This window comes from Dasypus novemcinctus, chromosome 25 (assembly GCF_030445035.2).
Source record: "Dasypus novemcinctus isolate mDasNov1 chromosome 25, mDasNov1.1.hap2, whole genome shotgun sequence".
In the NCBI taxonomy this organism is placed as follows: domain Eukaryota; kingdom Metazoa; phylum Chordata; class Mammalia; order Cingulata; family Dasypodidae; genus Dasypus; species Dasypus novemcinctus.
In genome coordinates, this window is record NC_080697.1 from 56,159,906 (window position 1) to 56,168,026 (window position 8,121).

Sequence of the window (8,121 nt, forward strand, 5' to 3'; positions counted from 1 at the left end):
TCTGAAGTAACCCTACCATAGCCCTACACTCTCCTCTCTTCTCACCCCTATCTTTTCGCTCTGCATTGCTGCTCCTGAACCTTGGCGACCTCATACGATCCACGGCGGTCTGGGAGAATCGCTGGATGGCTTTCTCCTTCCATGTCGGGGGCTTATACCGACCCGCTATGATTAAGAGGTGCCAATAAAACTCTCAGGAGCGCGTGCCTGAGCACCTCCACCCCTGCCTTCACCTCTGCCTCCTCCCCTCCATGCTTGCTCCCCTTTGCCTTGCTCCACTGCTCGTCGTCCCACCCTCCCCTCGTTGGGGCCTTCTTTTGGCCCGCGACCACCGTCAGAGCCCCACCAGCTCCGACCCCTCGTCTCACCGCACACCTCGGCTCCCATCGCCGCGCTCTCAAGGTAAGGGCCCCTTTTCTTATCGGCTCCAAAAGGCCATTAGCAATGGGTAACATCCTATCTGCTAAGCAAGCCCTAAAAGTTCGGGCCCTCACCAGTCTCCTAGACACTCACCGGTGTAAGATCTCTTTGAAACAGCTCCAAGTATATTGGGACCTTGTTCTCCGCTTTAATCCGTGGCTTACCACGTGTCAGCTTTAGGACCCGGACACCTATACTCACCTTATAGATAGGGTCACTTTTGCTGTGGAGCAGGAAGGTAAAAGATTCCCTCCTGGCTTATTACAGGCAACATGAAGTCCAGAAGAAATCTTGAAGGGTATAATCTATGATATGCTATATAAAAAAGGATTTAAAAGCAGCTATACCAAGAAAGTAAGAGTTATGAGTCAACTGTAAATAAATTATATATTTCTGTTAATGTGTTGTAATTGTTCTGTGTTTGTCTGTCTGTTCGTTCAATGTCAACATATATTGTGATACCTCCGGATGGTAAATATAAATTACTAGAAATCTTTAAAAGAGCTCTATTCAAATGGCCAAAAATTAAATAAGCGCTTATATTAATACTTAAGTTTATTATATTAATACATAAGTTTAAATGTTAATAAGATATCTACAATTAAAAAAAATTGTAAGTCTTAATTAACAAAATTAACTGTACGTCTTCATAAAAAGTTGTTCTTGCCTAGATTAAAATGAATAACTTATTTTTCTTCACAGGATAATATGAAGAATGTAAAACTTATATGAATATTAAAAAGGTTAAAAGTTTGTAAAAATGCTAACTGAAATGTAATAAGTTTTGCAAAAAGACGTATTTTGTCCTAAAGTAGGATGGCTAATTTTTCATAAACTCTTGAAATTTAATTTGCATGCGGCAAGTGTAAAAGGTATTGTGATAACTTTATGTAAGGGAATGTGTTCTGTAAAGATAAAATTTATCTTCAATAGTCTATATGGTTATAAATAATAATAAAAGGTTTAATAAAGCATTGTTTACATTAAGGTATTAAATGGCTAATTCCAAAAGGTCATTCTTAAATATATATATATAAAACTGAATTGATGATAATAATAATAAAAGGTAATTTTATAACAGTAAAGATTAACAGCAACCAAGCTCCCCTGCCAACTTGCTTTTAGGAAACGGTTTCTAATATTGCATGCTACTAAGTATTTAAAGAAAAGTTATTCTTAAGGAAACAGAAGATGATTTTTTCTTTGCAGCCATTGTCTATTTAGCAACACCCCTCGCTATCGGCCTAGCCACTGTTGCGCCGGACGATTGGAACCTTAAACAAAGACTCCTCCTCACTGTCATCTTCCTATCTATCGTTACTATATTTACTGCCCTCATTCTCCTTCGTTTATAAAGCAGTCTCCTACAAACCACAAAGCTTCTGTCTTAAACATACCATTCTCAACCCTATCCTCTAAATGATCTTCTCACTTCCCCCACAGCCTTTAATACTTTATTTCTTCCTCATAACCTTTGCTTTCTTGATAATATTTTCCGCCATCTGTCTAGCCACTACCGCCCCAGAAGATTGGAACCTCGGCCAACGAATTCTACTCTCCATCGCCTTTCTGTTTATTATCCTCTTTTATGCTTTACTCCTTATCTTCCTCCCATAATGACTTCACCAAGCCTCCTCTTGTCCAAAACCGTCACCCTTCTTTTCCTCACACTCCCCATTGCACTCACCAACCCCAGCCATCAGCCTTTTAATTGGACAGTAAGCCTCTGGCAGGAAAAAGTAATCCTCTCCTACAATGTCTTTGCTGCCAAGGAGAGATCAACTACCTGCAACGCGCTGTCATCCTGGACTTTTAACAACAGATGGATCTTATAGCCACCGAGATCAACAAGAATTGGACATTGGCCACCCTTGCTTGCAATGGCAAGATACCGCCCCCTAAATTGTACATTTATATCCCCGTCATACTCACCTCCCTCTTCAGCCCTGCTTCCCTCATTGCTTACTGCCTCTTGGGCCTCAGCTACTTGTTGCTGCTGCCATCCTGTCCCTTATTTGAAAAGAAGGGGGAAATGCGGTCACCCCTCGGGCTGAAGTGTGGTTTGCTGGCCTGGCGGGGAGCAGCTGCGGCAGGCCAAGCCACTGCCCCCATAATAGGGTGGCTGGTCGGACTCACAGCCACCCCTGAAGGAAGCTCGGCATGGGCGCAGAGTGCCCTCGGGTCTCCCCTTCTCAGCAGCCATGCTTCCGTGGCTGCCCCTCCTCCCGGATGGCGCCACCTGATGCCTGTGGGGCGGCACCCTTCTTCTTCTTTCTCCCTGCGCAGGCCCAGGGCGGAAAATTCCAGTCTGCCCTTTTCCCCTCCCCCGACAGCAGCAACAGCCAGGCGTGGGCAGAAAAATCCAGTCTGACCTTTTCCCTCCCCCCCGACAGCAGCAACAGCCAGGCGTGGGCGGGAAACTCAAGTCTGCCCTCCACCCCAGCAACAGCAGCCACCAATCCCTAAACCCTGCCCCTTCCCCCAGCAACAGCGACAGCCAATCCCTAACCACCACCCCTCCCCCATCCAGTACCGCCCACTGACCTTTTGCCAGCAACCAATCAGAACAGGGCATGGCTTCGACCAATCAGCCTTCCCCAGCCCCTATAAAACTGTTGCCTCTCCCTCAATAAAGTGGACTTGCGTGTTTACCTTGTCTCCGCGGTAGTTCTTCTGCCGTGTGCCCTCCAGTCCTGAGAGCCCCCGACAAGTGCCTGGCCTCCCTTGTCCCCAGTTCGTCACCTGCTCCTCCGGGCGACCCCTTTGTCGCCGGCTTCGCCGGGCGACCCCGTCAGCCGAACCGCGCAACCCCTGTGAGACCGATCCCTCGTCTGCTGCCGGACCGACCCCTCGTCCCAAGTGGGACTGACCCCTCGTCCCGAGCGGGACCGACCCCTCGTCCAGAGCTGGACCGACCCCTCATCCGTAGCCAGACCCCACCTCTACCGACCGAGCAAGCCGCCGCACAGAACAGAACTGAAAAGAATATACATGAAACACTTGTTGTCATGGGAAGACTGAGTTCAATTTGGGTAATAGGCTTCTCTTTCAATCTATATTTTGTTTTTTTCTTTATTAAGCAACAATTACTATTGTAAAAAGGAAAAAAAGAAGCAATAAAGCAGAGAAAAATGAAAAATTGGAAGATGGATCTAGGACATATTAGGATATGTTAATATTTTTCAAACCTGTATTTGGTCAGGTATGTCTACGCTGACAATATTTTTACAAATATTTCAATATTGGAAATTAGTTAAAAAATGAAAGTATCAAATAATCAATTCACATGACTTTTTAGTAAACTACACATATAATTTATAAATTTATGTATTTCATAAATCTCATGTTGCTCGATATTAAGGTTGTTTTCAATGAACAGAGCAGAAATAATTGACTGAAAATGAAGTTAAATTGGAATAAAAAATGTAGAGAAAAATATGTATGATGGCATTTGTAGTAAAATGTGTGTTCAGGCTGGCTGTGCCACATACTAGCTAGGTGGCCCTTGAAAAATTGCTTAGCAACTTTAAGTCTCCCTAAAATGGGGACAATATAATGCCTAATGCATATGTTGATAAGAATCACTTGAGATAATTCACCTAAAGCCTTAGGCATATTGCCTAACACATAATAGTTTTAAACAAAAGCTGTTTTTGTTAGAAAAATATCAGGAAAAAAGTGTTCTCTAGGAATATTCATTATGATCTAAATGTTCTTTGAACCAAATTGACATTTCCTGCACTTTGCTTTAGGACACATTATCATCTTTTTCACTTTTTAATTATATTTTACAGTGATAGAGCTTAATTCAGCATGTGGGAAGAAGGGCTTTTAAAATGACTCATGATCATCTTTTAATAAAAAATTCAGGTGCTGAGGAAACACCACGGTTCCTCTGGTTTTATAAAAATTTCCTTCAAGTTGACTCACATTTTTCACTTTAATTATTTTTGAAGATAAACTTCAAAGTATCATATATGGAAAATCACTATCGCTTGATAAGCAGAATGCATAAAATGAGAACAGAGCAGTGTAATTCAATTTTTTAAAAATTTGGACAGCATGTAAAAATGAGTATAAATGGCCTGAAATCCCAATACTTAGTAAGGATAATAATATTTAATATCTTTTCAGATATTTAATGTACTTGTGCATGCATTGGCTCTATAATAAAGCAATTTAAAAGTGAGATAATACCATAATAGCTGTTCAGTAATCTACTTTATTCACTCAACAGTCTGTTAAGGACAACTCTCCATATCAAGATGTAAATAAATATGCATGTATTACATACATCATTATTTTTATGGCTGCATAGAATTCCATTCTAAGAGTATACCTCGATTGATTTAACAAATGTCCAGTTGATGTACAATCTACATTGTTTCCAAATTTTCACTATTAGGAACATTAACGTGATGAATATCTTCATACATATTATTTGAAAATTTGCCCCTTTAACTTCTTAGAGTAAATTCTTAGAATAGGAATTACTCACTCAAAAGTCTTGTGTATTATATGCATATATATGTAGCCAAATTGCTCAGTAGGAAAATTAGCACTAGTAGTCACACCAAGAGGACATTTAGATTTGAATTTCTGTATAGTCTCATCAAATTTAGGTCTTGTGAACCTTTTAAAACTCAACCAATCTATACCTAACAATGTTGAAATTTTCTTTCATAGATTGAATATTGAAATTTCATGTGTGTATATGTACATAATCTCTTCCCAGACACAACAAAAGATCAAAGCCACAATAGCAACTAAAAAACAAATCAAACTCCCAGATCACATCTAACCATAGCAAAAACCATAAAACACATAGAAAACTCATAAAATGTATTTGCATTACTTAGATGGAAGGATAAAAATATCCTAATAACAATAAAAAATACTTAAATATCTATACCATGTGCACGATTTGCTCTGTTGTGGGAGGACACATTATTATCAAATACCTAGTCTCTATATGGATCTCTAAATTGAATACAATTAAATCAAAAGCTAAATAAGCTTCATAAAAAAATTTTTTAGTTCATTTGGAAATATAAACTGTGAAACTAGGAAGGAAAATCATAAAAAAGAAAGGTAATGAGGAGATTTACTCTAAAGATTTTAAAAGTATAGTTATAGTACAGAAGTAGAGAGAAACTGGTACATAACTACACATATTAAATAACATGAAAAGAAATAGAATAAAGTATGTGAGAATGCAGCATTTTAAAATAATGAGGAAATTTTCAAGTTGTAATAAATGAACTCGACAACATTGTGCCTGGGAATTTCCTCCTGTCAGCCTTCATGTTACTCAAATGTGGCCAGTCTCGAAGCCAAACTCAGCATGTAAATGCAATGCCTTCCCCCCAGCGTGGGACATGACACCCGGGGATGAGCCTCCCTGGCAACGAGGGACCACTATCAACTACCAACTGATGATGCAACTGGAAAATGACCTTATACAGAAGGTTCAATGCGGATCAGCAGAATATCCACGTCTACATAAAATACCATGACTTTAAAATGCTGTTTGACCTAAAGTAAGGGGGAAATGAAAAGGAGAAATGAGTTTATATGGCTACGAGTTTCTAAAAAAGAGTCTGGAGGCCGGCAGAAGGATTGCCCTCATGCACAACTGAGCAGAGTCAGAGAGACAGATAAAGCAGATACAACCCTCAGATATTGGTTCCTTTGAGGGCTAAAGAGACCCATGGGAGTTATGATCATGGCCGATGGGGTTAACTACCAGGGCAGATGGCCCCTCTTTGGAAATGGTGTTTATGTGTGATGAATCTGGACTCAGATGGGATCTCCCTTCATAAGACTTTCATGCTAATGTGCTGGAGGTGCAGTTAATGTTGGGGTTTAAGATATATTTAGGGGATTTGAATCTCTGGACTGACAATGTGATAGCCAGGTCCTGAGCCTCAACAGACTCCAGCACCTACAATCTGATCTATTGGACTTACCACACTCAGCTAAGATGGAGTTGAAGAAGGACAACCACCACACCATGGAGCCTAGAGTGATTACAACTGAAAATGGGAGGATTGCATCCAGCATCCATGTGGAATCTGAGCCTCCTCTTGACATAGAGGTGCAATGGACACAACCAATCCAATGTCCACATAGAAGAGGTGGCATTGGATTGGGAAAAGTGGACATGGTGGATGATGGGTATGGGGAAAGGCAGGAAGAGATGAGAGGTGGAGGCGTCTTTGGGACATGGAGCTGCCCTGGATGGTGCTTCAGAGGTAATCACCGGACATTGTAAATCCTCACAGGGCCCACTGGATGGAATGGAGGAGAGTATGGGCCATGATGTGAACCATTGTCTATGAGGTGCAGAGGTGCCCAAAGATGTACTTACCAAATCCAATGGATGTGTCATGATGATGGGAACGAGTGTTGTTGGGGGTGGGGGGAGAGGGGGGGTGGGGGGGTGGGGTTGAATGGGACCTCACATATATATTTTTAATGTAATTTTATTACAAAGTCAATAAAAAAAATAAAATAAAAATAAAAAAAATAAAGTAAAAAAAATTTCAAAAAAATAAATAAATAAATGAACTCGATAAACACTTGTTAGTTGAGAAAAAAAGTGTATCCTCACTGACTTCTTATATCACAATATATCCTTTTTTCCATTTTATTTGGTACATTTAATTGTTGAAAATATAATTATTAAAAAAGAAAAAAGTGCTGTTGAATAAAAACAATTTCTCAATTAAATGTATATTGGATACATACAAAATATTTTTTGAATCATACAATATGTTACACAATATATTTGTGTATATAGTATTTGTCCTGTTGTGTCTGGCTTGCTTCACTTGACTAATGTCCTCCAGATTCATCCATATGGTCACATGCTTTATGACTTCATTTCTTCTTACAGCTGCATAGTATTCCATTTTGTGAATACACCACAGTTTGTTTATCCATTCCTCGTTTGATGCAGAACTGGGTTGTTTCCAAATTTTGGCAATCATGAATAACACTGCTATGAACATTGGGGTGCAGATGTCTGTTTGTGTCACTGCTCTCAGTTCTTCTGGTTATATACCCAGTAGTGGTATTGCAGGGACACATGGCAATGTCTATATTCAACTTCTTTAGGAACTGCCAAACTGTCCTCCACAGTGACTGCACCATTCTGCATTCCCACCAACAGTGAGTAACTGTTCCTATCTCTCCACATCCTCTCCAGCACAGTTCTCTCTCTTTTCAATAGTGTCCATTCTATTAGGCATGAAATGAGATCTCACTGTAGTTTTGATTTGTATTTCACTTGTCATTAGTGATGCTCAGCCTTTTTCAAGTGTGCTTTTTTTGCCATTTGTATTTCTTCTTTGGACAAATGTCCGTATAAATCCTTTGCCCATTTTTCAATTGGGTCATTTGGCCCTTTATTGTTGAGTTGTAATAACTCTTTATACATCCTGGATATTAAACCCTTATCGGACATGTGATTTTCAAATATTTTCTCCCATTGAGTCAGTTGTCTTCTCACCCTTTGGAAAAAGTCCTGAAAGGTGCAAAAGTGTTTAATTTTGAGGAAGTCCCATTTATCTATTTTTTTCTTTTGTTGCATGTGCTTTGGGTGTAAGGTTCAATATGGACACACACACACACAAATTAAGATTGAAAATGAAACAGAAGAAAGGAAATCTGCTGTTTCTATATCAGAAAGTAGTCAAC